At 37.7% G+C, this 25773-nt stretch overlaps 1 pseudogene; it reads right to left on the minus strand.

The window, feature by feature from the left end:
* Window positions 1-3664: 3664 nt before the first annotated feature.
* On the minus strand, window positions 3665-4435 carry LOC133747525 (origin recognition complex subunit 6-like; annotated as a pseudogene).
* Window positions 4436-25773: the final 21338 nt, after the last annotated feature.

Genomic DNA, 25773 nt, shown 5'->3' on the forward strand with positions numbered 1-25773 from the left:
TTGAAGTGTTGTGTTCTTTTGAGAGTGTCATATTATCTCCCTTTTTCTTGTTTCTTGGGTTGTTGAGTTTGTTTTTCGGTATTTGTGGAGATACTCATTGGTTTTTTCTTCTTCTTTTTTTCCATTGTGGCAACTTTTATCTTTGTAGTATGACTCTGTAGATAAGTAGATTGTCTGTTTTCAGTGAATCTCTAGAGGCTTGTAGTGGGTGTGGCCAGAGAACTCTGTTCAGTTCTCCAGGGTTAGGGGAGTGCCTAAGATGACACACCCAGGCCACCAAATGGCCACAATGGCTAGAGATGGGCTAATCCAAAGCCAGGATCCTGTGATTCTTCTGGGTCTCCTACATGAGTGCAAGGTCCCAAGGACTTGGGCCATCTTTTGCTGCTTTCCTGGGTACATTAGCAGGGAGTTCAATCAGAAGTGAAGCAGGTGGAACTCAAACCAGTGCCCATATGGGATGCTGGCACTGCAGGCAGTGATTTTACCCCTTACACCACAGCACTGGCAACTCCTCATACTACTTTTATGGTATACTAGGTTTAGTATGTACATTTTACTTCTAATTTATTTCAAGAGATTTCAAATTTCTGTTTTTATTATTAGTAGTATTATTTACATAGAAACCTTCAATTTAAGGTATACAAAACCCATGCATTTCACCTATACAAATTTAGGAACATAGTGATTATACTCACCTTTTCCTCCCTCTCACCTGAACCCATCCTTATTCCTCTTCCCTCTCCTACTGTTATTCTTATTTTTTACTGAGATCTATTTTCAAATAACTTTATAAGATTAACCTGACATTAAGTAAAGAATTCAACAAATAATATGATTAAAAAAACTTGTTTTTCATTAGTTTAGTACTCAAACAGTATGTTTCACTTTGTGTTTCTATGTGGGTGCAAACTGTTGAAATCTTTAAACTAAATTGATCTTCTGTATATAAAGAGAATTGAAAATGAATCGATGCAAATGGAAGGGGAGAGGGAGCGGGAGAGGGGAGGGTTGCGGGTGGGAGGGAAGTTATGGGGGGGGGAAGCCATTGTAATCCATAAGCTGTACACTGGAAATTTATATTCATTAAATAACAGTTAAAAAAAAAAAGACAAGGGCTATTCAAAGTCATTGCACCTCAGAGTGTCAATTTCACTTTTATAGATTATCTTTTAGGTACTCCAATAGTTACCACAGATTAGGGAGAACCTGTGGTATTTGTCTTTTTGGGAATGGCTTATTTAACTAAGTATACTGTTTTACAGTTGCATCCATTTTGTTGCAATGAATAGGATTTCATTTTTTAACCACTGTGTAGTATTCCATGGTGTAAGTATTCCATTATTTCTTTATCCAGTCTTCAGTTAATAGGTATCTGGGTTGGTTCCATATCTTAGCTATTGCAAATTGAGCTGCAGTGAATGTGGGGGTATAAATAACTCTTTCATATGCTGATATCATTTCCTTTGGGTAAATTCCTAGGAGAGGGATGGTTGGGTCATATGGTAGGTCTGTATTCAAATTTCTGAGTATCTCCATACTGTCTTCACACAATGGTTGCACCAGTTTATATTCCCACCAACAATGTTTTAGGGAACTTTGTCCTGACATCCTCACCAGCATTGTTTGTTGATTTCTGCAGGAAAGCTATTCTAATGGGGGTGAGGTGAAACCTCATTTGGTTTTGATTTGCATTTCCCTGATGGTTAGTATTCCTGAGCATTTTTCATGTGTCTGTTAGCCATTTGGATTTCCACTTTTGAAAAACTCCTGTTCCGGTCCTTTGCCCATTTCTTAACTGGATTGTTTGCTTAGTTGCTGTTGAGTTTCTTGAGCTCTTTATAGATTCTTGATAATAACCATTTATCAGTTGTATAATTTGCAAATAATTTCCCCCATTTTGTCAGTTGCCTCTTTACTGCTGATGTTACTTTTGTGGTGCAGAAACTTCTCAATTTGATGTAATCCAATTTGTCAATTTTGGCTTCGATTTCCTGTGCTTCTGAGGTCTTCTCCAAAAAGTGTTTGCCTATGCCAATGTCTTACACAGCTTCCCAAATGTTCTTTAATAATCTGATAGTATCAGGTCATAGATTGAAGTCTTTGATCCATTGTGTGGACTTTTGTGCAAGGTGGAAGGTAGGGATTTTGCTTCATATTTCTGCATACAGAGATCCAGTTTTTTCAGCACCATTTGTTAAAGAGAATGTCCTTGTTACAGCAATTGATTTAGCTCCTTTGTCAAAGATAAGTTGGTAGTAGATGTGTGGATTGATTTTCGGAGATTCTTCTCTGTTTCATTATTCTATCCATCTGTGTGTGTGTGTATGTGTGTGTGTGTGTTTGCCAGTACTGTAATGTGTCTTGAAATCTGGTACTGTGATGCTTCTGGCTTTGTTTTTGTTGTATAAGATTGCTTTAGCTATTTGGGGTCTCTTGAAAATGAAAGGATGGAAAAAGATATTCCATGCTAACAGAATCCAAAAAAGAGCAGGTGGGGCTGGCGCTGTGGCTCACTTGGCTAATCCTTGGCTGGGTTCTAGTCCCGACTGCTCTTCTTCCAGTCCAGCTCTCTGCTGTGGCCTGGGAAGGAAGTGGAGGATGGCCCAGGTGATTGGGCTCCTGCACCTGCGTGGGAGATCAGGAGGAAGCACCTGGCTCCTGGCTTCAGATTGGCACAGTGCGCTGGCCGTAGCAGCCATCTGGGGGCTGAATCAATGGAAGGAAGACCTTTCTCTTGTCTATCTCATTGTCTAACTCTACCTGTCAAAAAAGTTAAACTTTCTCTCTGTCTCTCTCTCTCACTGTCCACTCTGCCTGTCAAAAAAAAAAAAGTTAAAAAAAGAGCAGGTGTAGCCATTCTAATATCAGACAAAATAGACTTTAACACAAAAACTGTTAATAAAGGTAAAGAAGGACCCTATGTAATGCTTGACAAATCAATTTCTCGGGAAGATGTGACATATGTACCCAATTACAGGGTGACTGGGTGTTTAAAATGAATGTTAATGGATCTAAAGGGAGACATAGACTCCAATACAATAGTAATGGGGACTTAAATACCCCACTTTCAGCAATTACAGGTCAAGCAGACAGAAATTCAACAAAGATATAGCATAGTTAATTGACAATATAGACCAAATAGACCTACCAGATATCCACAGAACTTTTCACCCTAAAGTTGCAGAATATGCATTCTTCTCACTAGTGAATGGAACTTTCTTTAGGATGGACCATATGCTTGGCCATAAAATAATTTTCAGCAAATTCAAAAAATAAAACAAAGTCATGCCGTGTATCTTCTCTCAGTACATTCTTTTTTTTGTATATAAAAAATGACACTTATTAACTTAGTCTGTGTAACACATCGATTTAGTCAAACCAAAAAGCCTACACAAAGACTTGAGTTAAATCTGTAAGATTCCATTCAGCACATATTTCACACTGCAGATAGGGAAGGACACTGCCTTTTGCTTAAAACAAAAACAAAAAAGCAAAATGGCCCCAATCTAATTTTGTAGTAGAGCACAGACCTGTGGGAAGCCCAGGCCAAGTGAGGCACTGTGGTTGACCCATTATGATGTTAAGGGTCAGCATACTGCCCAGACATCAGCCCTTGTGTTAGCTTCTTTGCTTTTAAGGCAATAGTCTTTGGAAACTGAAATCACTCTGCTATAGCCTTTTGAGCAATGGCAGCATTTTCCAAAATCTTCCTTTTCCATTCTTCATAACCCTGTGTCAAGTCTTCATCTTTCTGTGGTTTGTGTGAGGTCTCTACTATCTTCTCTGTTTCTTTGCTGGCAATTCATCCACTGCTTTCTGTTTTTTTTTTTTTTTTTTTTCTGTGGTGGAGCAGCTAAATCTCCAGGCTCTCTGTCAATCTGTTGTCCAATCTTCTCCAATTGTTTACACAGTCGGTCAAATACGGCTTTTTTACACCAGATGCAGCTACCGTTTTGTTTTGATCCACTTTCAGTTTTAGAATCTTGCATGCTGAGAGTACTGCAGCAGTGGTGAGAAGCGGCCTGGACAAATCAAGATCTACTTGCTGTGTCTGAGGAAGACTGGATTCATACCTTTGCAGTATCTTTGAAGCCATGTTCACTGCTTCTGTACAGCTAAACTGTACTGCTAGGTCTCTGATTCCAATATTTGAATTCAAGCCCAGTAAACACTCAAAAGATTTAAGACAGCTCTGATACATCTTTTTGTTCAAACCAGAAAGTTTAATTAAATAAGCCCTGTCCAAGGGGTACTTCATACAGGAAGCTGCGAGGTCCAGGCACATGACCGCACTGCTGGTTTCGGCGGTATGGGCAGAGAGGCCAACACACTTCAACTGGGACAGTCGTAAGGACTCCTCTGCTTTCCTCAGCAGGTCGGGATCGGAGAGGCCCAGCCGCGGGGCTAGGCGTTCGAGGAGCCTGGACCCCATGGCCAGTACATTCTTTTAAATTTATTTTCCTCTCTCTCTCTCTCTCTCAGCACATTATTTCAAAAGACCTGTCTTCAAGCTCACAAAATCTTTTTGCTTCTTAGTCTAGTTTGTTGTAGAGGTTCTTACTGTATTTTAAAATTTCATTTGCGTTCCTTAGTTTCAATATTTTTGTTGTTTCTTTTTGTTGTTATTATCTCTTTATTGCATTTCTCACTCAGATTGTGAATTGCTTTCCAAATTTTGTTGAACAGGTGTATTTTCTTGTATTTTATTGGGTTTATTTAAAATTGTTATTTTGAATTATTTTTCAGCTAATTTGTCATTTGCTGTCTTTTGGTAGCATTATTATGAATCTTTGCTACTGTGTCATTACCTTAATTTCATGCTTCTTGTATCCTTATATTGATATTTATGAATGTGGCATATTAGTTGCCTCTACCAGTTTTATAGAGTGACTTTCAGAGAAACACACTTTCTTTGCAAGACATTTCTTAGGTGTTGCTTGAATAGGCTAATTGATTTTGGTTCTAGGTGGGAGGACTAGTGAATGTCTGGATAACTCCATCATTTGTAATCAAATTTGGTGATGCTTGTAGCTGTCTTAGTGGCCTAGGCAGCAGTAGTTTGCTTATTTTGTCATCTGGGATGCAATTCTTTCAGCTGAAGCAAGTTTGTCAGCAACTCTGGGTGCAGTGCACCAGGCTACAAGTGTAGAGAAACACCCTCAGTAGTTGGATCAGGTGCTTATCAATGTCTGAGGGCAAGATAGGGGTGAGCCATCCTGGCAAGCCTATCAGTATCCAAAGACTGCATGGGTACTTCAGGGATCAAGGTGCTCACAGTGGGCTGCCTAGTTACATTCCAGGAAAAAGGTGATGAGTAGGTTGCCTGGCAGTTTTCTAGGGCTATCAGAAGGTTTTTTAGGGCTGGCGCCGTGGCTTAACAGGCTGATCCTCCGCCTGCGGCGCTGGCACACCGGGTTCTAGTCCCGGTTGGGGCGCCGGATTCTGTGGCAGGAGCCTGGGTTGGGGAAGGTACAATGTGGGCTTAGCTCTTTCTCTGGGGCAATGCTGTCATGTGGATTCCCTGGCAGCCCCCCACCCCCAATTGGGTTCATGGCCTTTGAGGGCTACAGACTTCTCTGGCAGCCAATACATCAAGTGTCCATAGTGCTCACTTGGACCGCTGGAGGTCTCTTGCTTACCTTTTCCCTGTTGTGCAACACCTTTCTTGTTTCAGGGTTGAGCTTGAGTAGAATGATGGGATGATGGCAGATGCTGTATGCTTAGTTCTCTTCCTTATAAGGCCATTGTGAGCCTCCATGTTTTATGATGTCTCGGCCACAACCCCGATGCACTCTAGCTGTCTGCATCAGATACTTCAATGAAGTAGTAGTTTCTGTTTTCTTTGTTTTGACCCTTTTGTTGCAGAGGTAAGCCAGCCAGGCACCTCTGGTTAGCCATCTCCCTGATGACCCAAGGACTGTATTTAGTTTTGAATACTTTATTCCTCCATCTGTGTGCTATTATCATAAAATATAGAAGAATTGGAAATTCATAAGCATTGGAAATTTATTTCCCACAGCTCCACAGAAATCCAAGAACAGGGCACTGGCATCAGGTGTCTGGTGATGGCCTAGAGGCTGCATCTACCTATGGTAGATGGCAGCATGGAAGTGGGGATGAATGTTATATCCTGACATGGGAGAGGAATGAAAAAGATAGAACTCACATTTTTTTAAACTTTTATTTAATAAATATAAATTTCCAAAGTGCAGCTTTTGGATTACAGAGGCTTTTTACCCCCAATAAATTCCCTCCCACAGGCAACCCTCACATCTCCCGCTCCCTCTCCCATTCCATTGACAGCAAGATTCATTTTCAATTATCTCTATATACAGAAGATCAATTTAGTTTAAATGAAATAAAGATTTCAGCAGTTTAGATCCACACAGAAACACAAAGTGTAAAGTACTGTTTGAGTACTAGGTATAGCATTAATTCACATTGGACAACACATTAAAGATAGAGGTCCTATATGGGGAGTAAGTGCACAGTGACTCCTGTTGTTGACGTAGCAATTGACACTCTTGTTTATGGCATCAGTAATCACCCGAGGCTCTTGTCATGAGTTACCAAGGCTATGGAAGCCTCTTGAGTTTGCCAACTCTGATCTTTTTTTTTTTTTTAAATTTTTGACAGGCAGAGAGGACAGTAGAGAGAGACAGAGAGAAAGGTCTTCCTTTTGCCGTTGGTTCACCCTCCAATGGCCGCCGTGGTAGGTGCGCTGCGGCCGGTGCACTGTGCTGTTCCGATGGCAGGAGCCAGGTGCTTCTCCTGGTCTCCCATGGGGTGCAGGGCCCAACTACTTGGGCCATCCTCCACTGCACTCCCTGGCCATAGCAGAGAGCTGGCCTGGAAGAGGGGCAACTGGGACAGGATCGGTGCCCCGACCGGGACTAGAACCCAGTGTGCCAGCAACGCAAAGCGGAGGATTAGCCTACTGAGCCACGGCGCTGGCCATCCAACTCTGATCTTATTTAGACAAGGCCATAGTCAAAGTGGAAGTTCTCTCCTCTCTTCAGAGGAAGGTACCTCCTTCTTTGATGGCCCGTTTTATCCTCTGGGATCTCACTCACAAAAATCTTTCATTTAGGTTGTTGGTTTTTTTCTTTTTTGCCGCAATGTCTTGGCTTTCCATGCCTAAAATACTCTCATGGGCTTTTCAGCCAGATCCGAATGCCTTAAAGGCTGATTCTGAGGCCAAAGTGCTGTTTAGGACATCTGCCATTCTATGAGTCTGCTGCGTTTCCCGCTTCCCACGTTGGATCATTCTCTCCTTTTTAATTCTATCAGTTAATATTAGCAGACACTAGTCTTGTTTATGTGATCCCTTTGACTCTTAATCCTATCATGATCAATTGTGAACTGAAACTGATCACTTGGACTAGTGAGATGGCATTGGTACATACCATCTTGATTAGATTGTAGATCTGAAAAAATGATGCTGAAATTCATATGTAGACACAGAAGAACTCAATTAGCTAAAGCAATCTTGTACAACAAAAACAAAGCCAGAGGCATCACAATACCAGATTTCAGGACATACTACAGGGCAGTTGTAATCGAAACAACATGGTACTGGTACAGAAACAGATGGATAGACCAGTGGAACAGAATAGAAACTCCAGAAATCAGACCAAACATCTACAGCCAACTTATATACGATCAAGGATCTAAACCAATTCCTGGAGAAAGGACAGTCTATTCAATAAATGGTACTGAGGAAACTGGATTTCCACATGCAGAAGCATGAAGCAAGACCCCTACCTTTTACCTTACACTCAACATGGATTGAAGACCTAAATTTATGATCCAACACCATCAAATTATTACAGAACATTGGAGAAACCCTGCAAGATATAGGCACAGGCAAAGACTTCTTGGAAAAGACCCCAGAGGCACAGGCAATCAAAGCCAAAATTAACACTTGGGATTACATCAAATTGAGAAGTTTCTTTACTGCAAAAGAAATGGTCAGGAAAGTGAAGAGGCAACCGACAGAATGGGAAAAATATTTGCAAACTATACAACAGATAAAGGATTAATAACCAGAATCTACAAAGAGATCAAGAAACTCCACAACACCAAAACATACAACCCACTTAAGAAATGGGCCAAGGACCTCAATAGACATTTTTCAAAAGAGGAGATCCAAATGGCCAAGAGGCACATGAAAAAATGTTCAGAATCACTAGCAATCAGGGAAATGCAAATCAAAAACACAATGAGGTTTCACCTCACCCCAGTTAGAATGGCTCACATACAGAAATCTACCAACAACAGATGCTGGCAAGGATGTGGGGAAAAAGGGACACTAACCCACTGTTGGTGGGAATGCAAACTGGTAAAGTCACTATGGAAGTCAGTTTAGAGATTCTTCAGAAACCTGAATATAACCCTACCATACAACCCAGCCATCCCACTCCTTAGAATTTACCCAAAGGAAATTAAATTGGCAAATAAAAAAGCTGTCTGCACCTCAATGTTTATTGCAGCTCAATTCACAACAGCTAAGACCTGGAATCAACCCAAATGCCCATCAAAAGTAGACTGGATAAAGAAACCATGGGACATGTATGCTGTAGAATACTATACAGCAGTAAAAAACAATGAAACCCGGTCATTTGCAACAAAATGGAGGAATCTGGAATACATCATGCTGAATGAATTAAGCCAGTCCCAAAGGGACAAATATCATATGTTCTCCCTGATCGGCGACAACTAACTGAGCACCAAAAAGGAAACCTGTTGAAGTGAAATGGACACTATGAGAAGCAATGACTTGATCAGCCTTTGTCCTGACTGTTGATGAACAACTTAATACTTTATCCCTTTTAGTATTTTTTTGTCCTACTTAATACCCTTGGTTGAACTCTGTAATTAACACACAATTATTCTTAGGTGTTTAAATTTAACTGAAAAGTGATCCCTGCTAAACATAAGAGTGGGAATAAGAGAGGGAGGAGATGTACGGTTTGGGACATGCTCAATTAGACTTGCCACAAATGGTAGAGTTAGAAATATGCCAGGGCATGGAACTCACTTGTACAAATTTTTTTCATAAATGAATTTGTTCCAAAAACCTCCCTTAGGCCCTACTTCCCAACACTGTTGCAAAGGGATTAAATTTTATCATGAATTTTGTAGGGGACAAAACCTTTCAAAACATAGTTCTTTACTTACCTGAACTATACAATGGAAGATGATGAAATGAGATAAAATAAAAAATTTGGGCCGGTGCTGTGGTGTAGTAGGTTAAACCTCTACCGGTGATGCCAACATCCCATATGGGTGCTGGTTTTAGTCCTGGTTGCTCCACTTCTCATCCAGCTCCCTGCTAAGGTCCTGGAAAAGCAGCCTAAGATGTCCCAAATCCTTGACCCCTGCACCTACATGGGAGGCCTGGAAGAAGCTCCTGGCTCCTGACTTTGGATCTGCCCAGCTTTTTACCATTACAGCCCTTTAGAGAGTGAACCATCAGTTGGAAAATCTCTCTCTGTCTCTTTCTCTCTGTAACTTTGCCTTAAAAAAATTAATCTTATAAAATTATTTTTTTAAAAATTTAGAAACTCTTGAAATTGTATAGATACTATTATGATGTCTTTTCCACTCTAGTTTTCTTTCTCTTTTTTATGTTTGCTTCTTTTTTTAAAAAAAATTATTTATTTATTTGGATAGCAGAGCAACAGAGGGGCATGCAGGAAGAGAGAGACAAACATAGGTCTTCTATCCATTGACTCACTCCCTAAATGTCCACAACAGCTGGGTCTGTGCAAAGGTGAAGCCAGGGGCCAGGAACTTCATCCTGGTATCCCACAAGGGCGATGTGGGCTCAAGTACTTGGTCCATCTACTGCTGCCTCCCAGGTGCATCAACAGGAAGGATAGTAACCAGAACTTGAACCAGCACTACAAAATGAAATGCCATCTCTGCAAGTGACAGCTGAGCTTACTGTGGTGTGAACCAGAAAGTGGGAGCTTTCTTTCTGTGTCTGTCTCTCAAATAAATGAATAAATAATTTAAAAGCTCTGATAGCTTCACTGGAATTTGCACAACGATTTTATATATTTTCCTAAAAAAGAAATAATGATTTCTGCATTTAGAAATTCATGGTCAAATTCATTTTCTCATTTGTCTATCTCCTGTGGAATGTTTAAGGGGAAGAAATAAATCAAGTTAAAATTAAAAAAATACTGAACAAAGTCCCTTTTTTGGTGAAATGGAATTTTTACTAAAACAATGGAATTTATAATGTAAATGCCTTCGAAGTAGTTGTAGTTATAATTGTTTCCACTAAGGTGTGCTAGATCTCCAAATATTATTCATTCTCTCCTGTGTTACCAAATGCTCTTTGCTGAATTCAACCATGTTTGCTTCCTTCCCCAGGGCTGCGGAGCCCTCTACTATACAGGAGTTTTTTGAGCTGGAACAACAAGGTACTGCACATAAATTCAGCTGAAACACAGAGGACAAGAGACCATTTTAAAATGTCAAATGAAAAGGACAAATAAAGGCATTTTGAATTGGTGATTTTTATAAGCAGACTCAGATATTGGCTTTGATTTGGTCAAAATAATTTGGTTGTCTGAGAAAATCTAGAAGGCTAACACAAAGAAGGAAGTTTTTCAGGCAATTTTTCCTCTAATGAAACTCTTTTAATATCCTGTTGTTATTTATAACAGTGTAACAAATGTAAATTATCTTTGCTTTAATAGCACATCAGTCTGACTCTGTCATTATTCAGGAAGACTTAAGTCCATAGAGGTTTCTGAGGTTATTTGGTGAAATTTGAAAAACAATTATCACAAAAGAGTAGTTCAAAATAAGTGTTTCTGGCAGGAGGTGGCACAGATTCGGAAGTGTAACGAAAAGTTTTTGTGTGCAGAAAGAAAAATTATTTGCAGTACTGAGCTATTTTTTTCCAAAGCTTCAGGCTGCCAACCAGAAATTTAACTATACTGCTAAAAGCCCTCTACATAACTGCTAAGTTAATGACAGACTCTGAAAAGGTTGCCAGGAGAAAATGTCGATTTTCCCTGAAGACCAAATCTGAGCTCAACACATCCACCTTTGTTTGAGTCACTTTCATATATGCAAATAACTTCTTTTGGTCATATAATTCTACTTGCAGTGTGTTTTGGAGTTCCTTTTTTCTCTTTATCTCATTGGTTTTGTTAAAAAGACAACTTGTTCTTGCTCACTGCAAGACTGATGTGACTGTGAGTACCAGCGGTTTGTCTACTTGTGTTATATGGTTTTGTGATTTTGATTATATAGACTCATCATTGTGACCAATAATTATTTTGACAATGTTTTAACAACTATCAGTTCTAAATTTAAATTAACCTTAAAGAAAATCTCAAAAACTACAGCAATTAATGTTAATGCTGGCTTGGTTTATTTGTATTGGCTACAGTAGTTTAGTTGAACAGCTGGGATTCAGTTGATAAGAAACTACTTAATTATAGATACCTTTAAAATTGATAATTTTTCTGGACTGAACTGAAAATTGTGTACCAAAATGAATATGGATGTGATTATAATTCCATAGTGTATATCATTATAAAGAATTGCCTTTTAAACTCAGACTAAATTTAATAAAACTTAAACAAAACATTTTTTGGGCTATGGTAAGGCTTTTTTGAGGAATTTTCAAAGTAGTTACAATTAGAGTACACAACCAATTAATTGAATTTTTATATATGTGAAAACTTTCCTTTTAATATTTTGGATAATTATGTTTGAGTATTAGGGAAAATGATATGTTTATCATTCTATTGTCTTCTCATCTAGCTATTAAGTTAATGAGCTGGACAAATGTGAAATGACATCTGTACTTTTACTAACTATGTAGTTTAAATAATTAACAGCAGGATAATCAGGAAATAATTCAGAATGGTAAAGTTTTTACAATGTTAACCTCGAAAGCCCTTTCATTTGTGAGATCATTTGAGTTGATTTATTGCAACAATTGTCTCCATAATTATTGCTTGGTTAATCATGGTGATTAATTATTATTCCCTAAAACCGCAAATAAGGAATCAGACTCATTAAATCCATTTAAAATATATCTAGAAGTAGAGGGGAGTAGGTTCTTCCCCAAACAGAATTTCAGAGAAATTATTATTCAACATCATACATATATAAAATAAATAGTGCTCTGTATCTCCTGTATTAAGTTCAAATTGTTTAAAAATACTTTCTAAAAACAAAGAGGAATGGACATAGAGTATCACACAGAGACAAAAGCTAATGAGAGAAAATTAGAATCACAAAAAAAGGTATTCAAACCCACTAGTTACTTGTTAAATGATAGAAAGAACAAAATGAAAATCTTCAGAATTTAGAAAGCACTGTGGAACCCAAAACTGGAAATGTAGGAAGGAGGTCAGTAGTGCTGGACTTACATTAGCATATAGGATTTCATCTGTTCCAGTTTAGATTTAGGGAATTAATAAGTGCGTTTTCTAAAGTGAAGTTTGAATTTAATTAGAAGTTTAGAATGTTTAGACCAATTAATTCTCTATATTTAATAAAAAATCTAATGAAACAATAACTTTCCATTTATTTTCTGACAACACATAAAACTGAAAGTGTTCCCTAGGAATGCTTTCTGAGAAATATTTAAAATAAACTCAGGTAATAGGAATTCAGTAAATTCAGTTTTTTCAGAAAACATGTACAATATTGTAGTTAATTTAGTTATTATTTTGTTTTATTTTCAGTTGAGTGAATGAAATAGAGTATAGGCCCTGTGTAAGTTAGAATACACTACCTATCTTCATTTGAAGAGAAATCTGGTTTATTCAGATCAAGGTTATAGTAAGAAACCAACACTAACAATGTGAACCCAAGTCAAGCTTTCCTGCAGGTTTCTTTTGGCATAGAGGTGAGAATCTCCAAACAAGCTGTGGAGCAGGCATGGAGAAGTTTGATCACGTGGCAGCAGCAATGCAGAGGTCAAGTAGAAGCACAAGGAAGCTGGTATGATGGGTCCTGCGAGCTTGAACGGTAGGATGCAATGGAGCACAGAGGGAAAAAAAAAACAGACACTCCCCTTTCTTCATAGTTTTATTAGAATCACTCTGAATCAATTTTTCTTCAAGTAGGGCAGAGCTACATTGCTCATTTGGAAGGAAGAAAGCTGAGAAGAGGAAGCTTCCAAGCTTCCAAGCTTCCTCTTGTAGGCACGTGTGATTGGGTGGTGGTGATATTGGGAGCAAATCTTGTGAGACCAACTTTATTCTCCTGAGAGCAACCCAGTATATAAACATTCAGGACCAGGAAAGATAAAAATCGCAATAGGAGAAGAGGAATGAGAAAACTGTAGGCTGAGATCTGAAAAATTAATAAAGGTGGCAACATTCGTTATGTATCTCTTAGTAGTCAAAACAAGTTATTTTCATATTCTATAAAGAGAAAATTACATCAGTTTCTCAAAAGTAAAGAAGTACTTTTCACTGTGTTCTAAAAGTTTAAGAGAAAATGTTACGATTAGCTGCTTATTACTTTGAACTGAGTTCTTTGTCCTTGATTTTTATTTCAAAATGCAAATATCTAAGGAGAATATATGCTCTATGAAGTCACTAACACCTTCACATTATAAATAATTTCCTTGTAGCTTGTGGTGGGAGATGGACTTAATTTTGCCAACAGTGAGTCATAGAATCAGTAAAAGAATAATTTATTATTTAGATTTCCTTTCTCAGATTTACTAGTTCTAATTATCTGAGTTTAAGATTGCCTATATTGGGAATGAAATAGATACATGATTACTTATATAGAAAATTATTCAATGAAACTACCAAATGAAAACAAATTATAATTTATTATTATTTTTAAAAGATTTATTGACTATTTATTTGAAAGTCAAAGTTACACAGAGAGAAGGAGAGGCAGAGAGAGAGAGAGAAAGAGAGGTCTTCCATCTGCTGGTTCACTCCCCAATTGGCTGCAATGGCCAGAGCTATGCTGATCTGAAGCCAGGAGCCACGAGCTTCTGGGGTCTCCCACTCGAGTGAAGGGGCCCAAGCGCTTGGGCCATGCTTTATTGCTTTCCCAGGCCGTAGCAGAGAGCTGGATTGAAAGTGGAGCAGCCGGGACTAGAACCGGCGCCCATATGGGATGCCGGCACTGCAGGCGGCGGCTTTACCCTATATGCCACAGCGCTGGCCCCTATAATATTAGACCTGAGTCACGCTAGTATATCTTTGTAGCTGCTGATTTAATCCATACAACTCGTGTTGTCACTACACCTTCATTTAAGAGATTAAGACTGAGGTGAAGAGTGAGCATTTGGCCTGGCAATTGAGACAATTAAGATGCCTGTGTCCATCATCAGAGTACCTGGGTTTGACAGCCTGCTCTGACTCCTGACTCTAGCTGTCTGCAAATGAAGATTCTGGAGAGCCATGGTGATGGCTCAAGTAGTTTGGGTTGTTGCCACGCAATGTGGGAGACCTGGGATTGAATTCCTAGCTACTAACTTTGATGTTGACACAGCCCTGCACTGAGGAACTTTGGGGAGTGGGTTGGAACTCTCTCTTCTTATGTGTCTTCCTCTCAAAAATAAAGACTAAGGATAATGTTTCTGAATGTGCTAACCAGGTTAAGTTTGGTACTAATTGGTTTGCGAAAACCATTTTTGTTTTGAAGAGAAAAAAAAAAACCACAGAACAGCAACTTTTTTTTTCTTTAAAACATTTTTATTAAAATAAAGAGAACAGATTTAATGTATTTCATAATAATAGCTTCTAATGTGTCTTTTAATCTTGAAATAAGGAAGGAGGGTAACTGAAGTTTATTTAAGATATGGATTAAAATGTACTTACAGTGAATAATCTTTAGTTTTAGTAATAGTGGGTCAGTACTGGACATTGACAGGTTACATTATTCCTTCTCTGTATTTTTACTTTCTTCCTCCCTAATGTTTATTACTTCATATTCTTGAAAATGCTGCTTGTTAGTTTTATTAACATTTAGATGGTTACATCCAAAGAGTAGTTTTTTGCAAAATATTTCTTCACATGTGGAAGTTTTCCTTAATATTCTTTTTTGTTCCTTGATAAGTAATATACAAGTAAAGAACAAATAGTGTGCATTGAAAAAGCCAAATAAACTCCACAAGGCTTAGGTTGAGGTACAGTGAACTTTTACAAAACATGAGTCAAAATATAATCCATATTCACTCTTATTTTTGCAATTAATTTGTAACATTAGAGTTATGTAATATGCAGAAAACAAGAGAAATCCACCTTTAATGGGCTATGCATTTTGTATACTTTTTGTTTCTTTTCCAAAGTGAATTTAGAATGGTTGAAGAGATAGTTTTTTTTTTTCCTTACTTTGATCTCGGCAGGCAAAATTGCTAGTATCTCCCTATGATGCCCAAATAGTGCAAAGAGCATAAAGCATACCAATGTGTTTCTTCTGTCTGGTCATTGTTAGGGGGATGCTTAATGTCCCTGGGCAGCCTTGAAGATGCTCATCTATCTTATCTCCTACTCAAACAATCCTTTGTAATGGCCATCCTCCAGTTAAAGAAGTTAAGACGGTATTTCTTTCTTTAATTGGTCAATGGGGGAAATTCCTGCCGTGTGACAAATCTTTTCCTTTTCACTGCTGAACATGGTTTTTGCTTTTCTGTGTTTCTTGTCCTCACAGTCTGAAGTATGAGATGTTATTTCATCTAGGACACAGTAGTAAGAAAGAGCTTCTAATAGTCTCCTTGACATGACATTAGCTTTATTTCTATTAACTTTTCTAGGAATCTTATTGGGAGCTGAAACCACATTTTCAATTTCTTATTAGGAAATAATGTGTGCACAAAATATTTTTTCTACTTCTACAAATTTCTTCTTGAAATCTTCATCCAAAATAATTGCCAAAGTGAAAAAAGAAAAGATGGCACCGAGTATTTGGAATGATCAGATCTAGAAGTTTGCTATAGGAGGTGAAATTATATCACAGACGCCCATGTGATAATTACACTCAGCTAATGTTAGAAATTAAAATTCAGGGGCCAGCGATGTGGCACAGTGGGTTAATGCTCTGGCCTGAGGTGCCGGCATTCCATATGCGCGCTGGTTTGAGACCCAGCTGCTCCACTTCCAATCCAGCTCTCTGCTACGGCCCAGGAAAGGAGTACAAGCCCAAGTGCTTCAGCCCCTGCACCCACGTGGGAGACCTGGAGGAAGCTCCTGGCTCCTGGCTTCGGGTCGGCACAGCTCTGACCGTTGCGGCCAATTGGGGAGTGAACCAGAGGATGGAAGACCCCCCTCTCTCTCTGACTCTCCTCTCTCTGTGTAACTCTGACTTTCAAATAAATAAATAAATATTTAAAAAAATTAAAATTCAATTTTATATGCAATTGAAGGAATGGTCCCTTTAAAATATATATATTTTGGAATACAAATCAGTAAGCTAAAGGAGTTACCATCTAGATAAGATTATAATACATAATGGTGGGGCCGGCGCTGTGGCACAGCAGGTTAAAGCCCTGGCCTGAAGAGCTGGCATCCCATATGGGCTCCAGTTCTAGTCCTGGCTGCTCCTCTTCTGATCCAGCTCTCTGCTATGGCCTGGGATAGCAGTAGAAAATGGCCCAAGTCTTGGACTCCTGCACCCGCACGGGAGACCCGGAAGAAGCTCCTGGCTCCTGGCTTCGGATTGGCACAGCTCCAGCAGTTGTGGCCAATTGGTGAGTGAACCAGTGGATGGAAGACCTCTCTTTCTGTCTCTAACTCTCTCTGTAACTCTTTCAAATAAATGAAATAAATCTTTAAAATATATATAATGATTCTAATATTAGCTGCTCTACTTCTCTGTTTTTAGATGGCAAAATATCCACTGATGTTTTATTGTCAATTATGGAATATATGAGTTCATGGAAAATATAATAAAAATGCTACACATGGATTTCAAAAATTTTTTGTACCAAAATAAATGTATTTTACAGAGATAAAGGGAGATGGAATGAGGATGGGAAGGAGAGAAGTGAAGGGAGGGAAGTAGAGAGAATGGAATATCTTTATGTTCTCAGAATTGTATCTACAAATCTCATTGAATCTGTTAAAAACTAATTAAAATTAAAAAATAAACATCTTTTAATTCCATTTTTCCATGAACAATTTTAAGTATCTTCACACTACAACAAGATTTTTCTCTTCTTAATAAATCTGGAACATTTATATCTACTGCTTCTATCACTTTTGAATGTAAAGTTAAATGTAATATTTTTGTAGTTAAATAAATTCCTACATTTTCATACCCTACTAATTCTGACAATTGACTGAAAATCCTAAATTTATATACTCACATAAAAACATACATAAGAGAAGCTTTAACCTTCTAGGCTTGATAAATTTATTCATGACTGTAACATTAAAAGTCAATTAAACATAGATATCATTTACTATTATTTATTTTTTTAGTAAGATTGTTTTAGACGCCAGCATATTTCTGTTAACTATGTATATTTAAAAATTTTATTTTCATTTCTTTCCTTTTTTCCAGATGATAAGATTCCCTTTTAAGTTTATGAGTATTATTTTTAGAGAAATTATACTCTTTAAAAAAGACTTTCCCTTTACAGACATAAATTGTAATGTTATCCTCAATGCATTCGCAGCTGGAATACAGACAGTTACACTGACAAATGTACAAGAAAAAAAATTGCTTTTTTTTTCTTCCTCAAGACTATAAAGGATTTTTGTTAGATAGTAAAAACCTAAAGTTAGAATTTATTGGGTAAGCAATGGAGGGCAATCTGTGGTTATGTTGGGTTTTTCACAATTTTTCTATTTGAAAATTTACCACAGATTTTATGTGGCATTTATAAAGGAAAATATCATCCTTACAGTATGAAGTCATGAATACTATTTTATAGAGTGTGTTCATGGGAATTGTGGTTTGAATTTTGAATTAATGCACAAAAACTAAGGACACCAACGTAAAAGTCTTATGTTTATGCAGACTTCTTTAGTCAAAATATGGCATTTGTCTGAGGTAATATTTATATAGCACCAGCAGTCAGAAGAAAATTCCTTTTCCTTAGGATCTTCATAAAATAGTGTCCTAAGAGACAACTGTTAAACATAGACAAACACTGTTTATTTTTAACTTTCTTCCACATTAACCCACTCCTGAACATTGCTGAGTTTCCCAGAGAAGGTTGGAAAACATTTATTTTGCTCTCATTTTCATTTAGATTAGTGTAAACAATTGGTTCAGAGCAATGAATAATGTACTCTTCACCTCTTTTCATGTGTAATTCTGGTCATAACTCCCTTTCATAACTCTCTTAGAAAAGAGATGTTACATAAGTCTCCCAAGTTATTATTATATGTATATTAGTTATGTGACAAATGAGAGAAAATGGTCAGCAGATTTTTTTTTAATGATCTTAGGACTCTCAATTTAATAAAATACCTTAAATACATGAAATAAATATAAAAGTCCAAGGATTTAAATGTAATAAAAGCACATGTTAGATAGATCACTAAAATTATATGTCATACTCTTTGAAAACTTTAAAGTTTGGAGGCATTCTAAAAAGTCAGTGGAAATTATATTTGCTAGGGTGATTACAGATTTTAAAAATGATAATAACACAGTTCAGTAGAATTTGACAAAATACAATTTTTATGGTTCTGCAACAATGATAGTCATAGAAATACATGAATTTTCTAAATTAATGTCTTTTTTTTTTAAGGAGTACAAATAGGTAGCTGCAGAAATCTCAGACATTTTTGTGGTAATACTAAAAAAATCTGCAATATACATAAAAATTGGTTTCTGTTTTTAGTGCAACGTTTTTGCTTTATGCAAAGTGCTGAAAATATACACTGAAGTCTCTCGTTACAGATAGGAAATAGCCACTAAAAATGGTGTCACTGTAGGAAGGATGACGATCAAAGGAAACCTGTACAACAATGTGGACTTAGAAATAATAAAATTGTATGTTTAAAAGTATAGATATTATTGCTCTGTTAACCAAAATATTGAATATAGGTTACGATATTTGTCTCACCTGTAGGAGACTGATTTACATGCGCTAGAAAAGTGATACCATCTATTGAGTATAGATTTTCAAAAGTTCATAAAATAGAATTGATAACATTATCCTCAGCATTTTCAAAAATTCAGCAGTGTTGCCAATTTGGAATTGTCTGCATTCATGGATAGTCTCCTGGCTTTAAAAACAGTTTTTATTATTTCTATGTGCACAGCCAGGCAAAGCAAGTAAACCAAATGTTGCCTTTGTAAAGTCACTTTAATTACTAGTTATGAATCATTTGCAATTAGTACAGCGCACAAACACAACAATACCTACTCTTGCTTATATAGCAATTACTTGTGTGTAGAGACTTGTAAATTTGTAAAATAATGTTTTTCTTTAAAAACAAAATTTTTTTTGGAATTAATTTTCTGAGAGGCATCCTTGTTTAAAAATAGTGAAAAGTTAATTTCCCTCAACTTATGACTGAATTTAAATAAATTCCTTCTTGATCAGCTTTGAGCTAATACACTGCAGAATCAATGCTTTCCCAAATAACAGTCATTTGTGTAATGCTTGCTCAATATATTCTTTTGCTTTTGTGATTCCTATATTGGTCTCATCCAATGCAGTAGGAAGCTCATATACAAAAAAATTTCCTATTGACACCTAAAGCAAATTGGAGATAATTTGTTTTAAAAGGAATTCTTCACTTTATGAAAATATTCACACCAGAATTACTTTGAATAATAAAGTATCCTTGATATGATTCAAAACACATATTTTAGCTCATACATTCTTAAGCTTAGAAGTTATTTCCAAGATCATATAAAACAGTGCTTTTCAAACTTTAATGCATATACAAATCATCTGGGTGAGATGGTTAAAATGCAGAAATAATTTAAGAGCTATGATAGGGGCCCGAGATTCTGCATGTCTAACAAGCAACCAGGTGCTGCTGATCCAAGGACCATACATTGAGTTACAAGGATTTAAAATATCTTTCTAAATAGAGTGATTCTGGTGTGGTCAGAACCATATAAAATTCTTTATTGCAGTAGTATACACACTGCATGTCTGTAACAGCAGAGTTTTCTCAACATTAATATTTCCTGAAAGGCTCAGGAAAAGGAAACTGGCTATATTAATAACTGGATTTAAACTGCCTTAGTTTTTGTAGACTCAGACTACCTTTGCTTCTTAAGACAAATTTGTCCTGGTTTCTGAAGTTGGTGGGCATTTAAAGTCTCCAGGTTTTAGTTTTCTTGTCTCTGAGTTGAAGTGTTAAAATAAAGACTGAATCTGTGGAGGATATGCAAATATATTTGTTGTAAGAATGAATCACTTCCAGCTTTGTTTTATAAATTTTATAAATTTATTTTATAAAATTTTATAAATCAAGGGCAGGGGGCTTTCTTTGAAAAATAAAACACACTCATAGATATTATTAGTAAGAAGTGACCATGCTTAGCTTTAAAAATCATGAGATTGAGCCTGTAGACAGCAGGCGAAGAGAAACAGTTTGAGTGGGAATGCATTAAAATCATATTTTCAATTGATAGCACTATCTCAGCTTCCCCAGTGCTCAAAGTTCTAGGGACACCACATGTGTTGACTTTGTACTAACCAATTTATCTCAGGAAAAATAAACATTCTCTTGTACAGTCTATTCAAGGGCATAGTTATTTAAAATTGAAATATGAATTCCAATCCCTTTATTTTAATAAATCTTTCCTGATTCATTTGCAAAGCGTAAAGAAAGTGTCTTAACCCATAAGGTACCACCCTTCCATACCCCTCTTCATGTATATATTCTCATATTTGACTTTTTAATTTTTTCAGAGTGGGAGTAGTTTTTTAAATATAAAATTTGTTATATGCTATATAGTTAAAAAACCTACAGTGACTAAATCAAAAAGTGGTGAGCATGATTTAAAAAAAATGGTTCAAGTGACTTAAAATTGTAATATTCAGGACATAAGTTTGTGCTAGCCATAATGAAAACAATAAATTGTTCTTTATTTCTAGACTAATTCTATGACTATCTATCTTAGTATCTTCAGTATATTTACAAGAAATTTCTGAGCTACCTACCTGGAGAGCTTCTTAGAGAAAATTTTCAAGCCATCTCTGTGTGCGTGAATAATTTTCCTTTTCTTTCTTTCTTTTTTTTTTTTTGACAGGCAGAGTAGACAGTGAGAGAGAGAGACAGAGAGAAAGGTCTTCCTTTTCTGTTGGTTCACCCTCCAATGGCTGCTGCAGCCGGCGCGCTGCAGCTGGCACACCGCGCTGATCCGAAGCCAGGAGCCAGGTGCTTCTCCTGGTCTCCCATGCAGGTGCAGGGCCAAGCACTTGGGCCATCCTCCACTGCACTTCCGGGCCACAGCAGAGAGCTGGCCTGGAAGAGGGGCAACTGGGACAGAATCCGGTGCCCCGACCGGGACTAGAATCCGGTGTGCTGGCGCCACAGGTGGAGGATTAGCCTATTGAACCGCAGCGCCGGCTTGTGAATACTTTTCATTGTAAACAATGGGTAAGTGTTGGGGAGCTCAAAGTAGTAAAGAACAGAGGAAATAGTAAGGAACTGAGAGTAATGCCACAGCTTGCTCTGGTCCCCTGTTTCTAGGTGGCCAGAGCTCAGTCACAGATTATGGGTATACAATCTTTAGTAGTTTTAAGCGGACTAGTAGTACAATGCACATGGGTATTAGCTTTCTGTCACTGTAATGAAATCAATGAGTCAGACTAAATTTATTCAGAAAAGACATTTATTTTGCATCAGGATTCTGGAGCAGTCTATGAGTGGACAACCCCATTACTTTGGCCTGTGTTAATGATTTTTTAAGAAGATTTTATTTATGTGAGAGGTACAGTTACAGACAGAGAGAGGAAGAGACAGAAGGAAAGTTCTTCCATCCTCTGGTTCACTCCCCAAATGGCCACAATGGGCAGAGCTGGGCCAATCCGAAGCCAGGAGCGAGGAATTTTTCCATGTCTCCCATGTAGGTGTGGGGGCCCAAGTGCATGGGCCATCTTCTACTGCTTTCCCAGGCCACAGCAGAGAGTTGGATAGAAAGAGGAACAGCCAGGAGGTGAACTGGCACCCGTATGGGATGCTGGTGCTGCAGGTGGAGCTTAACCTACTATGCCACAGCACAGCCCCTCCATGAATTTTTGAAGTACGTTCATATAAAGCTAAAATTAAATTGGCCATCTGTGTGCATTGCACGATTTCTCTTTGATTGCTACTATCACTGTACGTAGGCTACTAGAAAAAAATGGCTATAAAACATTCCTTTCCAAACTGAAATTGATGACTCTGAAATGGAAAGAGAATAGTGTGAGAGGGTACTCCTCCACTTCAGCATCTTTGAGGCTTTCTTGAGAAAGATGATTGTCTGATTGGAATAATTTCATAGTGTGGGTTTAAAAATTCATAGATAAATCTTAAGTTTGGTTACTCACAAAGCAGTTTGTTTGAGAATGAGTTAAATTAGAGATTTTATGCATGATGTTCTTTGAAATTTCTCAAAATTTGTTGATTTGAGACACACACACACACACACACACGGGGCCATCACCGTGGCGTAGAGGGAAAAGCCTTCACCTGAAGTGCTGGCATCCCATAGGGCACCTATTCAAGACAGCTGCTCCACTCCCCATCTAGCTCTCTGCTATGGCCTTGGAAAGCCATAGAAAATGGCCCAAGTCCTAGGGTCCCTGCACCCACGTGGGAGACCTGAAAAAGTTTCCAGGCTTCTGGCTTTTAATTGACCCAGCCTCAGCCATTGTGGTCATCTGGGGAGTAAACCAGCTAATGGAAGACCTCTTTCTCTCAAATAAATAATTAAATCTTTTGAGAGGAAGAAAGAGAGAGAGAACACTCTTATCTGTTGGTTTACTCCCACATGCTCACAATTGGGGCTAGACTGGTAATAAATCTGAGAGCTAAGAATTCAGTTGAGATCTCCCCCATGAGTTGCAGGAACCCAGTCACATGAGTCATCACTACTGTCTCCCAGGATCTAGTTATCAGCAAGCTTGAGTAAGAAGCTGCAGGTGGGTGGTGAACTTGATATCTGGACATGAGCCTTGTAAGCTAATCACCTGCCCCCACAGTGTTGGTTTAAGGGATGCTGTCCTTCAGTATCTCCTTCAATATGTTCTCAATATCTCCTCAACCAAGTCCCATGGCCTCTAGAAACCAATTCTATGAATTTTATCTTCTTTTACAATTGATTTGGATTTTTAGTGCAAATGCTCAGAATTTTCACTTGAGTGACCCACAACTCTGGCTCTCAACCCTTTCTCTAATTGTCATGATGAATTGAGTAACCAAAGCTGAAATCAAGGAGAATTTCCAGCAGGTATGGAGTTGGGCAAAAGAGTCTTCCTTTTCTGAGACCAGTGATGTTTTCTTGGAAATGATAAGAAGAAGGGAGTGTATAACTATAGCAACAAAAGAGGTATATTTCTGGGGAGAGCTGTGAATCCCTGTTCAGTGAAAGAGAAACTGAATTTAGAGACTCATTATTTTATTTTGTTTTTAAAGATTTATTTATTTATTGAAAGTCAGAGTTGAGAGAGAGAGTGAGAGAGAATGAGGAGATATCTTCCATCCTTTGATTCACTCCTCATAGGACCATAATGGCTAGGGCTGGGCCAGGCCAAAGCCAAGAGCCAGGATCCCCAACTGGGTCTCCCATGTGGGTGGCAGGGGCCCAAACACTTAAGCCATCTTCCACTGCTTTTCCCAGGCCACTATCAGGGAGTTGGAATGGAAGCAGAGCAATCAGGACATGAATGAATGGTGCCCATATGGTATGCTGGTGTTGCAGGAGGTGGCTTTACCTGCTATGCCACAATGCTGGCCCTGAGACACATTATTTTAATGTGTATGTTGCTTTCTTAAGTTTGAACAGAGCTAAAATATAATTATTAGTTTGAAAATTAATTAATTCTGATAGTTCTTATTAGGAGTAACATATGCTGTATTCCCAGGATTAACAATACTGACTGATTTAAGACATGAATTATTTCCAAAATCTCTGTGGCATTTGACAGAGTTGATGACAATGTTCTTAATGAAGTGTATTTCTTTTCAGATTTCTTTGATATTATCTTAGCTTTCTGGCTAAATCTGACTTCTAATTTTGTGTTTATTCCCTTTGCTGCTTGTCACTGCATCTTTCTCTTCTTCCCACAATACCCGGGATTTCTGTCCTCACACTACTGCCTCACCCCATGTACATTTTGCTTTCCTCCAGTTCTCACCATTCAGGATTGTCCCAGCTTTTAGTGGTTCATGAAAATGACTCCCAGTTAGGCAGCTCTGCTCCCAGTCTGCTCCAGCTGCCTGCTAGAGAGAGAGAGCATTATTTGCATGTTTCAGTTTCTCTAAACCAAAAATTTCTCAAGCTAGATTTATCACCTTCCTACATGAAACAACTCATTATTCCTAAATATCTAGTTTATGCCAAATATAATGCTTTTCTCCCATTGACTCTGCCTGAAAAATAGAGTATTGAAGTCCTTATCTGTCTAATTAGATATCTCCCTCTTCCTATTTTTAAAATTCTTCCTGTTACAATTTTAGTTCACAGCCTCAATACTCCTTCCCCACTTTAGTTCAAGTGCTGCTATCATAAGGTCTACTTATATCCCTGATTTAGCCACATCAGGGAATTTAGAATTCAAAAAGTAATAAATGTGACTCCTGCATTTTAAGCCTGGGCCCTTAGCATCATATTTTAAGCATAGATAAGTATTCGTTAAGTTAATTATTTTACTATTATGAATTTCACATTACAGGACTAATAACAATAATAAAACATAAAAATAATGTCCAAATGTGATCATTAAACAAAACATCAAACATGACAGATATTATTTTACTGATTTGATTTGGAAAAGTACCTTGGTGAGTCAATGTAAGTTCTAATAGACAGCAAAATTTCTTTAAATTATTTGCCCCACAGTGTGACAAATCCTGTCTCAGTAGATTGACTTTAATAATTTAAATGTTTCTTTGGATTTTAGACTTGAAAGTTAAGTATATGTGGGTGGAAAAGGATGATTCTGACTGGAGTTGATAGGATTAAGAAACAGCCCAGCTGAGTGAGTCTTTGTTACAGTGATTCATTTAAAATGCAGAGGGTAGGCAGTTGTATAACAAATGCTTGAGACAGAGACAAATTTTAAACACAGGAGATGGATTTAAACTACTAAATATTACCTTGCTTATGCAGTCAAATAATTTCACTTGTTTTCAAAAATAAGAATTGAAAATGGCATTAATTTTAAAGCATCCAATAAAACAAGTACAGTGGCCAAATATCTCCATTCTCCATCTATATGAAAATTACATGACAAAAGTGGAATTGACAGAATGGATGGAAAGACCCTGGTGCATTGCAGTTTCCAAGACATGGGCTTCTCGTTATTCTAGACAGCTTTTGCAGCTGGCAGTAACAGTGTTGGCCACTGCTTTCACTAGTATAGATTGTCGGGAGTCAGGGAGTTCCAGACCTTCAGTTCCAGACGTGTTCAGTTCCAGACCCAACTTTGGACCAGCTGGCAGTACATTCGTAGCCCCATGATCATTCATAGATATGAATTAGGTCTGGTCCCTCTTGCATTATCCTTCGAATAATTATCCCTCTCCAGCCCTCCCTTTCCTTCCTATCTGATTTGGATTCCATATGCCAACAATTTTTAAAAATATATTTATTTATTTATTTATTTACTTGAAAGAGAGGAAGTAGAAGAAGAAGAGA

This window comes from Lepus europaeus, chromosome 2 (assembly GCF_033115175.1).
Source record: "Lepus europaeus isolate LE1 chromosome 2, mLepTim1.pri, whole genome shotgun sequence".
Classification (NCBI taxonomy): Eukaryota; Metazoa; Chordata; class Mammalia; order Lagomorpha; family Leporidae; genus Lepus; species Lepus europaeus.